The sequence below is a fragment of the Phocoena phocoena genome, chromosome 1 (genome assembly GCF_963924675.1).
Source record: "Phocoena phocoena chromosome 1, mPhoPho1.1, whole genome shotgun sequence".
NCBI classification, from domain to species: Eukaryota; Metazoa; Chordata; class Mammalia; order Artiodactyla; family Phocoenidae; genus Phocoena; species Phocoena phocoena.
Genome location: NC_089219.1, coordinates 126,852,819 through 126,868,977, shown reverse-complemented (window position 1 = coordinate 126,868,977; position 16,159 = coordinate 126,852,819). Strand labels below are relative to the sequence as shown.

The 16,159-nt window shown below is 41.1% G+C and overlaps 1 pseudogene; it reads left to right on the top strand.

Moving 5' to 3' along the window:
• The first annotated feature begins 509 nt into the window (after positions 1-509).
• On the top strand, positions 510-1,231 carry LOC136128048 (14-3-3 protein theta pseudogene; annotated as a pseudogene).
• Positions 1,232-16,159: the final 14,928 nt, after the last annotated feature.

Sequence of the window (16,159 nt, the reverse complement as noted above, 5' to 3'; positions counted from 1 at the left end):
TTCTTCATAGTATTTTACATGGTACTATTTATTGAGTGACTATATCTGCCAAGTGTTCTATTCCTTTCATGTCATCTATTTTTACTTAAAAAAAAAGAAACCCACAGCTTTACAGTACAGAAAGAATTCCCCTTTTACAGATACTATACTGCTTTACAGATGAACCTGAAGTTCAGAGAGACATGCCTTACTCAAGTTCACACAGCCAGTTCGTGGCAATACCCAGAATTGTTTGTTTTGTTGATTTGACCAAATTTTTACTTTATTTCATGCTGCTTCCCAGTTATTTAGCAAAGCGGAGACCTTCGCCAATTATCTATTGGAGTGGCAGACCTTCCCTCTGCAGGCACCTGGGTGGGGTGGGCTGAGCTGAGACCAGAGGGTCCTCGGCTAAAGCCAAAGCAGATCAAAGTGGTGAGACTCGCGCCACTGAGACGTGAAGGCCCTCCTCAGCTCCCTCCTGATCCAGGTGGGTGAGTGCTCACCCTAGCTCTCCTCTCCCCTGCCCCATGGAGAAGACAGAGCTGATCCAGAAGGCCGAGCTGGCCGAGCGCTATGACGATATGGTCATCAGCAATGAAGGCCGTGATGGACTGGGGGCGCCGTGCTGTTCAAGCCGGAGCGCAACCTCCTGTCCCTGGCCTACACGAATGTGGGCAGGGGCTGCAGGTCCGCCTGGAGGGTCATCTTGAACATCCAACAGAAAACTTACACCTCTGACCAGAAGTTGCAGCTGATTAAGAACTGTCGAGGGATGGTGGAGTCCAAACTGAGGTCCGTCTGCGCCACGGTCCTGGATTTGTTGGACAAGCATTTAATAGCCATTGCACCTAATCCAGAGAGTAAGATTTTGTATCTGAAAATGAAGGGAGATTACTTCCGGTGACTTGCTGAAGTTTCATGTGGTGATGATCAGAAATAAATGATAGATAATTCCCTAGGAGCTTACCAAGAGGCTTAAGCAAGAAAGAGATGCACCCCACACACCCCATCTGCCTGGGGCTGGCTCTTAACTTTTCTGTATTTTACTATGAGATCCTTAATAACCCAGAACTTGCCTGCACACTGGCTAAAATGGCTTTTGATGCGGTCACTGAAGAACTTGATACACTGAACGAAGGAGAGGCGTGTAAAGACAGTGCCTTCAACATGCAGTTTCTTAGAGACAACTTTATGGACACCAGACAGTGCAGGAGAAGAATGTGATGTGGCAGAAGGGGCAGAAAACTAAGTACATGTAGGGTGTCATCCTTCTTCCTCTCAAGAAACCGTTTTACAGTAAGTCCCTTACGTACGAACCTTCAAGTTGCGAGGCTTCAAAGGTGCGCACATGGTTTGCACGTCCAGTCACGTAAGTTAGTTCACGTGTCTGGTGTACATTGTGACGTGCCTGCATACTCTACAAGTGGTTGTGCTTTTGTGTACTTTACTGTATAGTACTGTATAGAGTACAGTAGTACAGTATCTTTATTTCAAGCCCAGGATGTCTGGAAGCAGGCGTAAAAGCAGTGGTTATTGTAGCTGGTACTGCTGAGAAGAGCCAAGCGATAACGATGGAAACATCGCTAGAGCTAGATCTGCAAAAGGACTTCATTGAACTTCCTTGCTGTGCAACATGAGGAGCTTACTAATGAAGACCTGATGGAATTGGAGGCCCAGAGGAAGGATGAAGAGAGACAAGAGGAAGAAGTAAATGAAGAAGCGAAGAGATTCACGACGCAGGAAATGGCAAGGGGTTTTCTTTATTTGAGGAGGCACTGTTAGTTTTTGAGGCACAGGACCCCAATGTAGAACGGTACAGGAAGGTTACAGCAGCCGTTCAGAATGCAATCCAGTGCTACTGTGTCATCTATGATGAGAAAAAAAGAGCTAGTACCCAGACATCACTGGATCATTTTTCAAAAGGGTAGATGGAATTGAATCTAGCAAGGAACAAGAACCTGTGCCATCAACGTCAGGCGTGAGTGAAATTGCAGCTTGCCTGGCATCTCCTGTTGCTGACGATCCTTCACCTCTACCATCTCCCACCTCTTCTCCCTCCTCCAGTCAGTAACTCTTCTTGCCTGGTCACTTGATGCCAGCCCTTGTATGCTAGCTGTTGTACTGAACTACTGTACATTTCAAGGTACTGTACTGTAAGATTAAAAATGCTTTCTTTATATTTTGTGTTTGTTTTTTATGTATTATTTGTGTGAAAAGTATTACAAACCTATTATAGTACAATACTATACAGCCGATTGTGTTAGTTGGGTTCCTAGGCTAACTTTGTTGGACTTATAACTGGACTTATGAATGCGCTCTTGGAACGGAACTCATTCGTATGTAGGGGACTTAACGTATTCATCTCCTTATTTCATTTGGATTTCCTATAGCAAAGAAGCCCATTCATGTGTGTGGAATCAATTGTCTGTAGTCTTTTCACATTGCAGCTTTGGGAAAACTCTTTGATTTGTGTTTGTCTTGGCCTTCCTGGTGTGCAGTTACTGCTGTAGAAAGTATTAATAGCTTCATTTCATATAAACACAACTTCCAAACGCTTATGTAGAGGTCTAAAAATGTATCTGGTATTTAAGTAATCTGAACCAGTTCTGTAAGTGACGGTGTTTTGCATTACTGTGAAGATATGAAAGTGTAATTAACTACAATGTAAAGAGTGTTCTACATAACTTCTTAATTTCTACATTCTCTCCCTTACTCTTCTTCAAGGGTTTCCTTTCAGTAAGCAACTTTCCATGCTCTTAATGTATTCATTTTTGGTAGGAATCCAGAAGTATTAGATTGAATGAAAAAGCATTTGACATTTCTGGGCTGAGAGTCACAAACTGAGATGCCTCTTGTGTCATAAATGATGGAGGTCTTGTGTATCTATAACAACAGAGAGTTTCCTTATTTGCTCTTCATTTGCTGCTGTTTAAGTTGACAGCGTCCCTTCCCAAGAAAAATTCACTTACACCTGCTGCCTTTGGAGTCCTGGTATTCACGGTACCATATAACAGAAGTAACGTGTTGCTGTCAGAATACAAGCATTGCTTTTGGCAAATTAAAGTGCATGTCATTTCCTAATACACTAAAAGGGGGAAATAAGCTAAAGTACACAAGTCTGAGTCTAAAACTTTAGTACTTTTCCATGCAGATTTGTACACATGTGAGAGGTTGTCCAGTGGTCTAGTGATTATTGTTTAGAGAGTTGGACCACTACTGTGTGTTGCTAATCATTGACCGTAGTTCCAAAAAAGCCTTGTGAAAATGTTATGCCCTATGTAACAGCAGAGTAACATAAAATTAAATTATATTTTATAAACCAAAAACATTATCTGTTAGACAAAGAAAATGCAAAAAATATATAGCTTTGCTTCAATTTTCTGAATATTTCAAGAGGGGGAAATGGCTCATTTCTGACATTCCAGACAATCGCCTTATCTGTGTTTTATTAGTGGGGATTATGGTCCACTCATATCTGAGAAAGTGTTTCATTTTCCTTGAGTCAGACAAGGCTCTCTTAATTAAGGGAAACATTCCACTCTTTAGAATCATAAAGACGCTCCTATGCAAATTACCTTTATCCAGACTGACTGGAGGCATCTTTTTATGAGCTAAAGCTGAGCTTCTTAAAAATGTATTGCTCATCTCTTCCTCTCTTTCTATCTATTAAAAGCAGAGATGAAGCCTTGTCGGCTTCGTGAAACTGCCCTCTGTATTCCTGTAACACTCCCTAGAACATGACCCCTGGGGTTTTGAACGCTGTTTTCTCTCCAAAATCAACATTGTTGAACAACGAAAGGAACCTCTAAACGTCAAAGGCCAAGGAAGACAACACCCAGAGAGCAAGGAAATTCCATTTTGAAAGTCAGCCCCAACTCTTCTTCCAGTCTCTTTTCTGGACAATGCATGCAAGCTCCCCATTTATCATTTCATAACCATGGATGCTCTGCCCCACATAAACATTAACTTTTCAGTCTGTAACCCTGGCGAACAAGATGAAGGAGATGCGGCTTATTACCCTGACTCCTCTGTCTTACACAGATGACTGTCGTGTTTAGACAAGACACAGAGAGGCAATACCAGGGTGGCTAACTCAGGTGGGGTTTCCAAATTGGGACTCCTTTTTTTTGATGTCAAAAGACTGGTTTCTTACTTTTGCGCTTGCACTGTCCAGTTTTGATAGGAAGTTATAACTTCCTAGAATTTGTTGGGAAGGTTCAATATATTCTAGTAAAAGTTTAAGGTATTTTAAAAAGTGTTTGCAGATACTGTAAATCAGAGTGATTCTTTACTGAGATATCTTCTTTATGCCTTTAAACATAAAAAACATTTTAGCAATGCCTCTAATATTTGAGCCTCATTATTTTCAGTGTGGAAATGTGCCCCTAGAGGGGCGCTCCCTGCTCTCCTGTGATCTGACTACCCACAGGGCTCTCAGCACAACGAGGGGTGTGGGTAAGCCTCATCAACCCTCTCACTTAGCTTCTCCAAGTTGGCACTCAATTTATTATTAGGAGATACTGAGGCTGGCAGCTTTTCCCAAATGCTTTTCTGTCTTTACATTGTGAAAAATTAAAGTGGAAAGAAGAGTGCACACACTTTTTTTAGGATGCCAACCTTTCTAAAACCTATGATTAGGACACATTAACAAATGTTTTACATGTTTCAAGTGACTTCATTCATTTTTTCATTCAACAAGTATCTGTGATTGTTTACTAAAAGCCAGGCTGAGTCGGAGGCTGGGGATATGATGACTAAAAAAATACTCTAAGAGAAGGACATCATTGTGATTTCCAAAGTTACCCCCATTTTTCAGTACAAATTTGGACACCAGCAACTAATGGACAGTAAGTAAAACTGGATTATAGAAAACATCATGTACTGGAAAATGACTTCATACAGTGAATTGGCCATTCCATCTCCTTCTCTTTCTTAAGAAGAACTCAGTAAAATAAGATTCCAATTTGTTGTTGGACAACAGTGTTGCACACATACATCACACGGGCCAAAAAATAAACAGCAGCCTCACAGACCAAAAGAAGGAAAAAAAAAAAGAAGCTTTTACCTTTGGCCTTTTAAATCATCTTATACAAACCAAGTACTTATTGTACAGCTAAATATAAACACAAAAGATGTTACTAGAACGCTTGGAATAAGTTGTTTTTGCTCTTTTCACGAGTGTATTTTTTTTCTCATTTGAGATTAGAACGAACATGGGCACACCATAAGTAAAGTCAGAAGTAGGGCAGAAAACACTCTGAAGGTTGGTTTGGTCATCTGAGATCGTTAGAAATGGCTGACCCCTAACAATATGTACAAAAATATAAATAAAATTTACAAACACATTTTCCTTTTTGAAGCACTTTCAAGAAAATAAGCAGGCACAAAAACAGACACAGAGATCAATGGAACAGTACTGGAAGTCTATAAATAAACCCATGCTAATATGGTCAATTAATCTTTGACAAGGGAGGCAACAATGGGGAAAAGACAGCCTCTTTAATAAACGGTGTCTGGGAAACTGGACAGCAACATGCAAAAGAATCAAACTAGACCGTTTTCCTAATACATATACAAAAAAACTCAAAATGGATTAAAGCCTTAAATGTAAGACTTGAAACCATAAGACCCCTAGAAGAAAACATAGTATGCTCTTTGACATTGATCCTAGCAATATTGTTTTTTGGATCTGTCTCAGGCAAGGGCAACAAAAACAAAAATAAACAAATGGAACTACATTAAACTAAAAAACTTTTGCACAGTGAAAGGAACCTTCAACAAAATGAGAAGGCAGCCTACTGAATGGAAGAAAATATTTGCAAATGATATATTCGATAAGGGGTTAATATCCAAATTATATAAAGAAATCACACAACTAAATATTTAAAAATCCAATTAAAAATGGGCAGAGAACTTGAATAGACATTTTTCCAAAGAAGACATACAGATGGCCAACAGACACATGAAAAGATGTTCAACATCATTAATCATCAGGGAAATGTAAATCAAAACCACAATGAGACATAACCTCACATCTGTCAGAATGGCTATTGTCAAAAAGACAACAAACAAATGGCAAATGTTGGCAAGGATGTGGAGAAAAGGAAACGCTCTTACACTGTTGTTAGGAATATAAATTGGTGCAACCACTACAGAAAACAGTATGGAGGTTTCTCAAAAAATTAAAAATATCATTAGAAATATCATATGATCCAGCAATTCTACTTCTGGGTATTTACCCAAAGAAAACAAAAACAATAATTTAAAAAGATATATGCACCCCTATGTTCACTGCAGCATTATTTATAGCAGCCAAGATATAAAAGGTACCTAAATGTCCATGGATAGATGAATGGATAAAGCCTAGTATACACACACACACACACACACACACACACACACGCTGGAATATCACTCACCCATGAAAAAGAATGAAATCTTGCCATTTGTGACAGCATGGATGGGCTTAGAGGGTATTATGCTAAGTGAAATAAGTCAGAGAAAGACAAATACTATATGATTTCGTTTATACCTGGAATCTAAAAAACAAAACAAATGAACAAAGAAAACATAACTTAAGAATAGTAAGAAACAGACTTATAGATACATAGAGCAAACTGGTGGTTGCCAGAGGAGAAGGAGGCGGGGGGTTGAGTGAAATAGGTGAAGAGGATTAAGAGATACAAACTTCAACTTATAAAATGAGTAAGTTACAGAGGTGTAGTATGTACCATAAGGAAGAGAGTTAATACTGTAATGATTTTGTATGGTGACAGATAGTTACTGGAGTTGTGGTGATCATTTCATAATGTATTTAATTGTTGGATCACCATGTTGTACACCTGAAACTAACACAATATTTTACAGTCAACTATATTTCAATTTAAATAAAAAGAAGAAAAAAAAACAGGGCCTTAGAAATGTTGGTTCTTTATTCCTTCCCTGTTTCAAATTCATGTTACGGTTTTGGTCAGGTAATGGACAAGAAGTGTCATCAGTGGGTGTGTTGCCCAAGGTGGGCTGACTGGCGGGACTCTGTCCAAAGGTGACCACGTTTAGATTCTGACACAGAATGATGAATAGGTCACAGTGGCTTTTTTGGTATTGTATTGTATTTGTTCATTTTCTTTTATTTATTTATTTTTGGCTGCGTTGGGTCTTTGTTGCTGCGCGTGGGCTTTCTCTAGTTGCAGCCGGTAGCGGGGGCTACTCTTTGTTGCGGTGCACAGGCTTCTCACTGCGGTGGCTTCTCTTGTTTCAGAGCACAGGCTCTAGGCACGTGGGCTTCAGTAGTTGTGGCTCACGGGCTCTAGAGCACAGGTTCAGTAGTTGTGGCATGCAGGCTTAGTTGCTCCGCTACATGTGGGATCTTTCCGGACCAGGGCTCAAACCCGTGTCCCCTGCATTGGCAGGTGGATTCTTAACCACTGTGCCACCAGGGAAGCCCTATTTTTTTAATTTTTAGTTTAACTTTTCCTTTTTTGCTGTGTAGTCCTCCTCATCAGTCTTCTGCTCTTGGTATCAGCATTGTCATCCTCATCATCTTCAACTGCCCATTTGCATGTAGCTGCCTCAGCCTCTTCATCTTCCTCTCCATTCTCTTCTTCACCATGTCTTTCATCTTCCTCCTCTTCCTCTTCCTCATCACTTTCTTCCTCTTCTTCACCTACATCTTGCTTCCTATTTTTCTCATTAGCATTCCCGCTAGCAAGTGTGGCTCCTCTATTCCCCCCTCTCCACAATTTCCTTTTTCTCCTTCAAATCCTTGGTGTTGATCTTGCACCTGGTGACTATGGCTATGCCTGACATCGTGGGGTATGCCAGTGATTCCATGCAGTGGATTAAAATTGTTCAGTTAGTTATAGCAGAGGCAGTGTGGTAGCCAAGAACATAGACTTTGAAGTCAGTTAGGTCCTAGTTCTACCTCTACAGGCTATGAGATCTCAGGCAAGTTATTTAAACTCTCTAAACCTCAGGGTCCTCATCTGGAAAATGGGGATAGTAACACCTAGATCCTAATGCTGTTATGATGATCAAATGACATGGTATATTTAAAGTTCTTAGTATTGCCTCTGGTGTGAAATGGCCAATTAATGATAGTTGCTAGATTAATAATAATCATTTTATTCAAGTAGTAGGATTAACAAAATGAAGTGTCTATGTATGGGATATCAGTTCACAGAGTGAAGGAGCAAGTGTGATATAAAAACTAACAGGGTTGGGGCTTCCCTGGTGGAGCAATGGTTGAGAATCTGCCTGCTAATGAAGGGGACACGGGTTCGATCCCTGGTCTGGGAGGATCCCACATGCTGCAGAGCAACTAGGCTCGTGAGCCACAACTACTGAGCCTACGTGTCTGGAGCCTGTGCTCCGCAACAAGAGAGGCCGCGATAGTAAGAGGCCCGCGCACCGTGATGGCCCCCGCTTGCCACAACTAGAGAAAGCCCTCGCACAGAAACGAAGACCCAACACAGCAAAAATAAATAAATTAATTAATAAACTCCTACTCCAACATCTTCTAAAAAAAAAAAACAAAAAACAAAAAACAGAGTTCAGGCCCTGCACACACACACACACACACACACACAAAACAAAAAAAACTAACAGGGTTGGGCTTCCCTGGTGGCGCAGTGGTTGAGAGTCCGCCTGCCGATGCAGGGGACATGGGTTCGTGCCCCGGTCTGGGAAGATCCCACGGGCCGCGGAGCGGCTGGGCCCGTGAGCCATGGCCTCGGAGCCTGTGCTCCGCAACGGGAGACGCCACGGCAGTGAGAAGCCCGCGTACTGCAAAAAAAAAAAAAAAAAACTAACAGGGTTGGGTTATTCAGGAAAGATGACTGCCCCAGGGGTTATGGGTGGGATGATGTATATAATGTATACATTTAATCCCCACTTATATTTAATCCCCACTTAAAGGTCTGGAACATCCTTGGATCCAGGGAATTAGTCCCACTTCCAAGCAGAGGAGATATAATAAGCACCAAGTCAGAAAGCACATCACAACAGAATTGGCCTTAGCACACAAGCACTAATTTAGGCTAGCCACACAGCTAGGTCCTGGATTGCATCTCTGTGACCAAGTGCCTACCCTGGTAGGCAAAATGCTAAATGTGTCCTCCTCAACCCCTACAACTTCCCATCTCCTCTTTGATTATCCAATCAAACACTAATCTAGGTACTGCTGGGAAGGGATTTTGCTGATGAAATTCAGTTATTAATGAATTGACCTTAAAATAGGGAGATTATCCTGGATAATCTGAATGAGCCCAGTGTAATCACACGAGCCCTTAGAAGTAGAATTGGAGGCAGCAGGGTAAGGCAGAGAGATGTGGCAGAAGTCGTAGGCCAACGAACGATGATGCAGAAGGGGAAGTTGGAGAGATTTGAGGAGAGGGACTCAAAACTGCCATTTTGGACAGCGAAGAGGGCCATAAGCCAGGGAATGAAAATGGCCTGAAGAGGATGAAAATGACTCCTGGCTGACAGCCAGCAAGGAAATAGGGACCCCAGTCCGACAACCACAAGTAACTGGATTCTACCAACAATTTGGATGACCTTGGAAGTAGATTTTTCCCAGACTCTCTCAAGAAGAGCCCAACTGTCTGACATCTTGACTTTGGGAATGTGAAACCCAGAGCAGAGAAACCAGTTGACCCAACCTGTACTTCTGACCTACAGAAACAATGAAATAATAAATCTGGGTTGTTTTCAACCATCAGATTTGTAGTAATTTTACTAACATGCCTATTTTGTCCCAATACAGCATACAGATCATCCTTTAAAAACCCAGGTCAAATCATGTCATTTCCAACCATAAGCACCTGCATCTCTTTGTGGAGGGCTTTCTCTGGCCTCAGGAATCCACTTGGAAGAGCAGGATAATTAACCATGCCCTCCTAGGATCAGCCCCTAGCCAATGATGGACTGGAATCGGTAGATGCATTCCCCCAGCTCCCTCACCACTCCTTGGGGATACTCTGAGGTGTCTCCCAGAGTTCTCTTGTGGGACTGAGTCTTGGTTCCCCCAGTGGTAACCTGCTGATTAACACACCCTTTACTAGATTTGTCCCTTTCCCTGTCTCACTTCCTTACTCCCTTACTAGTGCTTCCTGGGATCACCTCCCAAATAAATGACTTGCACCTATGTCCTTGTCTCTGGGTCTGCTTCAGAAGGAACTCAACCTAAGACACTGAATTTATGAGCTGGCTGGAGGTACAGGAAGCCAAGCAGGTTGCTATAACATTTTTTTTTAATGTAAAAACTAAGGTATATCTACCTTCTGAGGTTTCGATCTGAGCAGGCATGGAATCAACACAAAGGACATGGGCTTTAGAATAACACAGGCGTGGATTTGAATCCCTGCTTGACCATGTATTAACTGAGAAAACATAGGCAAGTTACTTAACCTTTTGAGGTCTGTGTTTCATCCTCTGGAAAATGGAATTAATAATATCTACCTTTAATTTTGTGAAATTTGTATGAAGTAATGCATGTAATTAAATTAGTCTCTTCCTGTATTTATATGTTATGTCACAGTATGTTACAGATGGCAGGGACTGTAGTCAAACACCTTTAGTTCTAGATGGGAGATCTGAGACTTAAGAGGCCAAGAAGCTTGCTCCAATTCACAGTGTTGGTGTTAAACTGAAGATTTTTTTGATAGTACGTTCACAAGTTCAAAAATTAAAACTATATACAAGGGAAACAGCAGATCTTTTTATTCGAAAAGTGAAGAGGTGGGCTTCCCTGGTGGCGCAGTGGTTAAGAGTCCGCCTGCCGATGCAGGGGACATGGGTTCGTGCCCCAGTCTGGGAAGATCCCACATGCCGCGGAGTGGCTGGGCCCGTGAGCCATGGCCGCTGAGTCTGCGCGTCCGGAGCCTGTGCTCCTCAATGGGAGAGGCCACAACAGTGAGAGGCCCGCATACCGCAAAAAAAAAAAGAAATGACAAGGCCAGATTTTTCTCCTGATATAAGACACTGAGAACAAAGCTAATAATAATCCTTTAGGAAACTTCTGGTTACAAAACAAGCAGCACGATGGCCAAGGAAAACAAGCAAGGAAGCTTTTCTAAAATCCAGGGGTATTTCCCCCTCTCTGTTAACAACTGACGGCAAACAGTCTGGCTACATTCAGGAAGGGCTCTTTCAGTGAACCAGCCCCTCTGCAACTATTTCTCCTGCTTTGGGAATGCACCGCTGGAGTTGGCTCATTTTGAAGATATTCCCACTGTTAATTCTTGGATTCCAAAACAGAAAACGGAAGCTTCAAGATAAGGTACTGCCAAGCAGGAAGCAAGGAAACACATTAGAACTGGAGTCTCAGAATCATGCCAGAAGTTTTAAAAGGGAAATTAGTGGAAATTACAGAGTCCTCTTGAATCAGACAAGAAAGGAGACTAACTTAATATATACCGACTTATGGTACTTCTTTAGAGCTATTCTCTTCCTTTGGTTAAAAACCATTTACTTTCCGTACGAGAAGTCAAAACATCGACTCATCCTAAATATTTTCTGAATTTGTCCAACACTGTTACAAATGGTGCCTCTAGTCTTCCAGTAGAGAGGGTGTCAGTAACTACAGTGACATTTTGGTCAAAATTGTACTTAGAGCTGAGCACCAGCCATGGGGTCTTGATATTCTCTCCCAAATTAGGTGACCCTGGGCCAATATACCTCAAAGTGTGGTAGGATTTGGGTTTCTGTATCAGAATTACCTGAATATTCATTTAAAGTACGGATTCCTGGTCCCTGGGTATGGGAGTGCAGACAGACAGCCCAGGTCTCCTACTTGACCCAGGTGTTTTGAGATAGCTACGCATCCAAAGAAGTGAACATGCCTTTCTGGAGAATGACTTTAGAGGGAACCAGACTAATTTCTATCAAATATGCTTATGTTTCAGTCAAGCAAGAAATGCCATTCTACACCATGATGGCATACTGCTATTAATTTTATTTCACAATTTTGGGTGTGCAAGAAATATCTTATTTGTATCCTGCAAATAGTATTGAATCTTTATTGGGATTTCGTCTCCCTACCTTAGACTCTACAGAAGTACTTTAGATGTTAGCAGAGTCGAACTTGGGGGGAAGTTACCAAAGCTTTCAAAAAATAAGCACCTAGCGACACTGCCCAGAGATGAGGGAACCAAGAACCACTGTCCATGCTTCATAGTTCCCTACAGCACTGAGGAACCAAAGCTAAATTCACACTTTAATAGATGGTCTTGCCACATGTGCTTATGGCCGATGCTACTTCCCATTAAACCCAATAATCTCCTGTCCGTGGCTTTTATTTGTCCCTATGTATGGAAGGTGAACAGGATGGCCTTGAGTAACACTGTAACATTTGCCTTGGGAACCCTAACCTTCTCTTTCTGGCTTTCCCTCACTCCCTCAGGGACATCCCATCACCATAAAGGTGAGAATGAGTTGGCCTGGGCACAGAAGCAAAAGCGGTTAATGTCCTTGGTGCCCCATTACAGGACGTGGAGGAGAGGCCAGGGCACTTCCAGGAAAAGGGATGATAAAGCCAGGAAGGGCGGCACCTCAGAGACAAAATAGCCCTGGTGGTGGAGCCTGGGGTGTGCCTGTGTTTGCAGCATCTTCTTTCCTTTTCTCTTTGCCTCTCCAAGTTGGAGATTGTAACGGGTGTCCATATGAGGCCAGGGTTGAAAATGGAGCAGTCCAGGGACAGCCGGCTACATCTTCTGAACTTGGGAGACTCAATAGGGCCTTGAGGGACCTCTAATCAGCCTGCTACTTGGGACATTAGGTTTATTTGAGAAAGAGGAGATAATATTCAACACCCCCAGTTATTCAACGCTCACCTAATTTCCTCTTCAACTCATTCTTCCATCCCCAAAATGAGGGTGTCCCTCATCAGATCAGAAAAAGCAGGTGAAGAAGCTACAGTCCAGCTGTCAGCCCCTCACAGTGCTGGCGTCTCCCTATGAGAGGCAAACTAGGTCTGTCTATGACCTCTTCAGCAGCCCTGGAGCCTGAAGAAAGCCCCTCAGCTCCTAGCAGCCAGGTACATGATCTGTGGTCCCAACCTCAGGTGGCAGGAATGTGGAAAATATTCTGGGAGAATGCAGGAAACTATAAGGGTGAGTGAGTTTGGAATGTTACACCTCTGGTAGTGACAGCAACAACAATAATAATAAATTACTTTTACTCACAATCTCTTCGACTCCTTATTTCTCTTATCCTTCTTTTTAGGTATTGGGTTCTGTCCCTGAAGTTCTCTCAGTGTAAATTTAAAATATTTTACCCTTTAGCCATAGGGAGAATCTGCTTTTGAATCAGGATCTCCTGGAAAGTGTGACCTAGGGATCAAAACTTTTCCTAGGCATAGCTCAGCCTGCCTTGCTTGTATCTTCATCCACTTTTTCCCCATAGTTGAGAACCTAGGGTCCTTTTTCACTGCATTGTCTGTCTACTGCTTACTGCCCCTTGGTTCCCTTCCTGCCTTTATGTCTTGGAAACCAGGACACAGCCCTCTTGGTGGAGAGCTGGGATGATCTCATTGCTCTTGGGAAGAAGAGAGATATTGGAGACTTGGAAAGAACAGGGAGGCTCATCGTGGGGCAAAATAACAAGAGAAACTGTGCTTTGGGATAGCAGTTAAGAAAGCTGGCTCTGGAGACTGACTGCCTGGGTTTCAACTCCTTAGCTCTGTGTTTTTGGATGAGATAGGTATAATCCTTGGTTCCCCAACTTCCTCATCTGTATCATGGGGATGATAAGAGTGCCTATTCATAAGAGGCTGTTGTAAGAATTAAATAATCATCTAGATGAATATGCAAAGAAGCTTAGAACAGGGCCTGGCACGTAGTAAGCACTCAGTAGATGCTACAGATTATAACTGGGCTGGGGGGGGGGGGGTGTCCAGGACATATATTTGTAAATGAAATAGGGACTGTACCACCATTGGGGCTATTTTTAGATATTTGTGAAAGGAAAGAGACAAACCATAAACTTAATTTAGTTATGAAAAATCATAATAGTAAATGTAGTTATCTAGGGCTGCTTATGACTAATTTCCATCTTCAAAATAATTATTAGGTACTTTATTAGTGTGTCAGATAAATTTTAAGATCTGCCTACAGTACGCATTTTTTAATGGCAAATGATACGTTCGCAACTTATTAAAAAATAAAATATATACAGATTACGTATTAACCCAGCTTCACATCCTTCTCTGAAATCTAAATAAACACTTGTGACTGACTGCTCTTCCACATTTACTGAGCCATAGCGATCACATTACATAAGTAAAGTCTGATTAAAAAAAATAATGTCAGTATCTAGAAAATATAAGACAGCGGGAGGTGGATGATAACGTCTCTGTTCAGAGCCAGGCAGTTTTAGGAGTTAAATTAGCTAACTGGGTTATTTATTTAATTTTTAAAATCAGTTGTACTCATTGGAATTTTTCTTCTCTTTGCCTGTTTGGCTTAGGTCTTTATGTGCATAGAAAGAGCCAGGGCTAACATGTGTAATGACACAAATTAACCTATTATTCCCCCCCTCATTCCCCTGCCACTACTACTTCATGCCTGCTTAGAGTACATTCTTAGATGTCCTATTCTAAAAACTGTAATTCTAGAATATTAGCTTCACTTGATCTCTATAGAACATGGAAAGTAAAAGATTCCCATTTACTGTCTCTACTGTTTGAATTAAACAAGATGCAGAGATGGGGAATGGTGATTGTATATAACTGCCCAAAAGAAATGTCAGTATAAAGAGCGGGAATCAGTGATATTACATATATATATATATAATATATATATATATATTATATATATATACCCTTTTGTTGCATTTAGACACAGAATTCTTTAAACTCTGTTCTTTTTACTATAAAAGTAATAGAGGGTCATTGCAAAAAATGGGAAAACCTGAAAATAAACATGAAAGTTATAAAAATAACCCCTGAATCCTGCCATCTAGAAATCCATTGTTAACATTTTGATACATTTTTTATGTTTTTGCAATTCACATTAAAAAATTTTAAACAAAATTTGGGTAAATTAAACACAAGTATACATAGTTTTCATCTTTTTTTTCTCACTGCACAAATCATGAATGTTTTCCCGACAGGGATATCTAAGTCTGTTTCCCATTTTTCTTATATTTAAGAAACAAGGCATTATTTCAGACATTTAAGTGGGAGATACTGTTTCTAGTAATTTAGCCATAACTATGCACAGAATCTGAGGATTAACATTTACTTCGTGATTCATTCCAATGAGGTACTGTACCTTAAAATGGATTGAGTTGGTAGGTGAGAAAGAGAAAAAAAGTGTGTGATGACATAATTGACTGCTATGGGGTGGGAAAATTGAGGGTAATAGTCCAGAGATGACACAACTATTCTTAGTTTGCTTAGGGTGATGAAATTCTGATTGCTACCACAATTTCAGGAGAGGGACTACTAATAAGCAAAGTTAAAAAAATTTTAAAGACATAGCTTTTATGTTTTGGGGATTAAAACCATGTATTTATTTGTGTCATATCAATAGAATTCATGTAAAATTAAAAGGTATGTAAAAAAGGAGAATTCATTTTGACATCATTGTAATTTTTCGCATTATGGATATTCCTGGGAAACTTTTTGGATGCTGTCTGGGAATTCCTCTTTACTGGCTTTGGACATATCCTCCTATTACTCACAGGAAGCGCCGTTCTATAAAGCAGCTCCAGCAGGAGCAGAGCTCCACTGTTCTTGGCTGACCTCGCATCAGAACTGCAAGAGTGGCACGAGACAGAAGCAGCAGCAACTCGGGAGGAATCTGACACCGAAACAACTGCTTCACCGAACAGGTAAGTGCAAGAAGTCTTTTACTTAACTAATCTGGCCATGAAACCCAGATTATTAATATGAACAGATAGTCAAGAAGCCTTCGATAAAAGATCTGTGCAAGCTCTTATTGTATTCAGACAAGTTAAAACCTGGCTTTTCTCTTTGACCTAAATGATGAGGATCTTAACTTTTATATGTATTCATTTGGGTAAACTTCTTTGAAGTGAAGATGGTGTCAAAAGATTTCAATCCTTTATCTGAAAATCTTATGATGTGACTATACGCGTCATTGTAGAATGATTTGAGTAACTGGTAGCCTGGCACTTCATTCTATAATTAATTTTGTACTTTCGCCCCCAGAAAAGC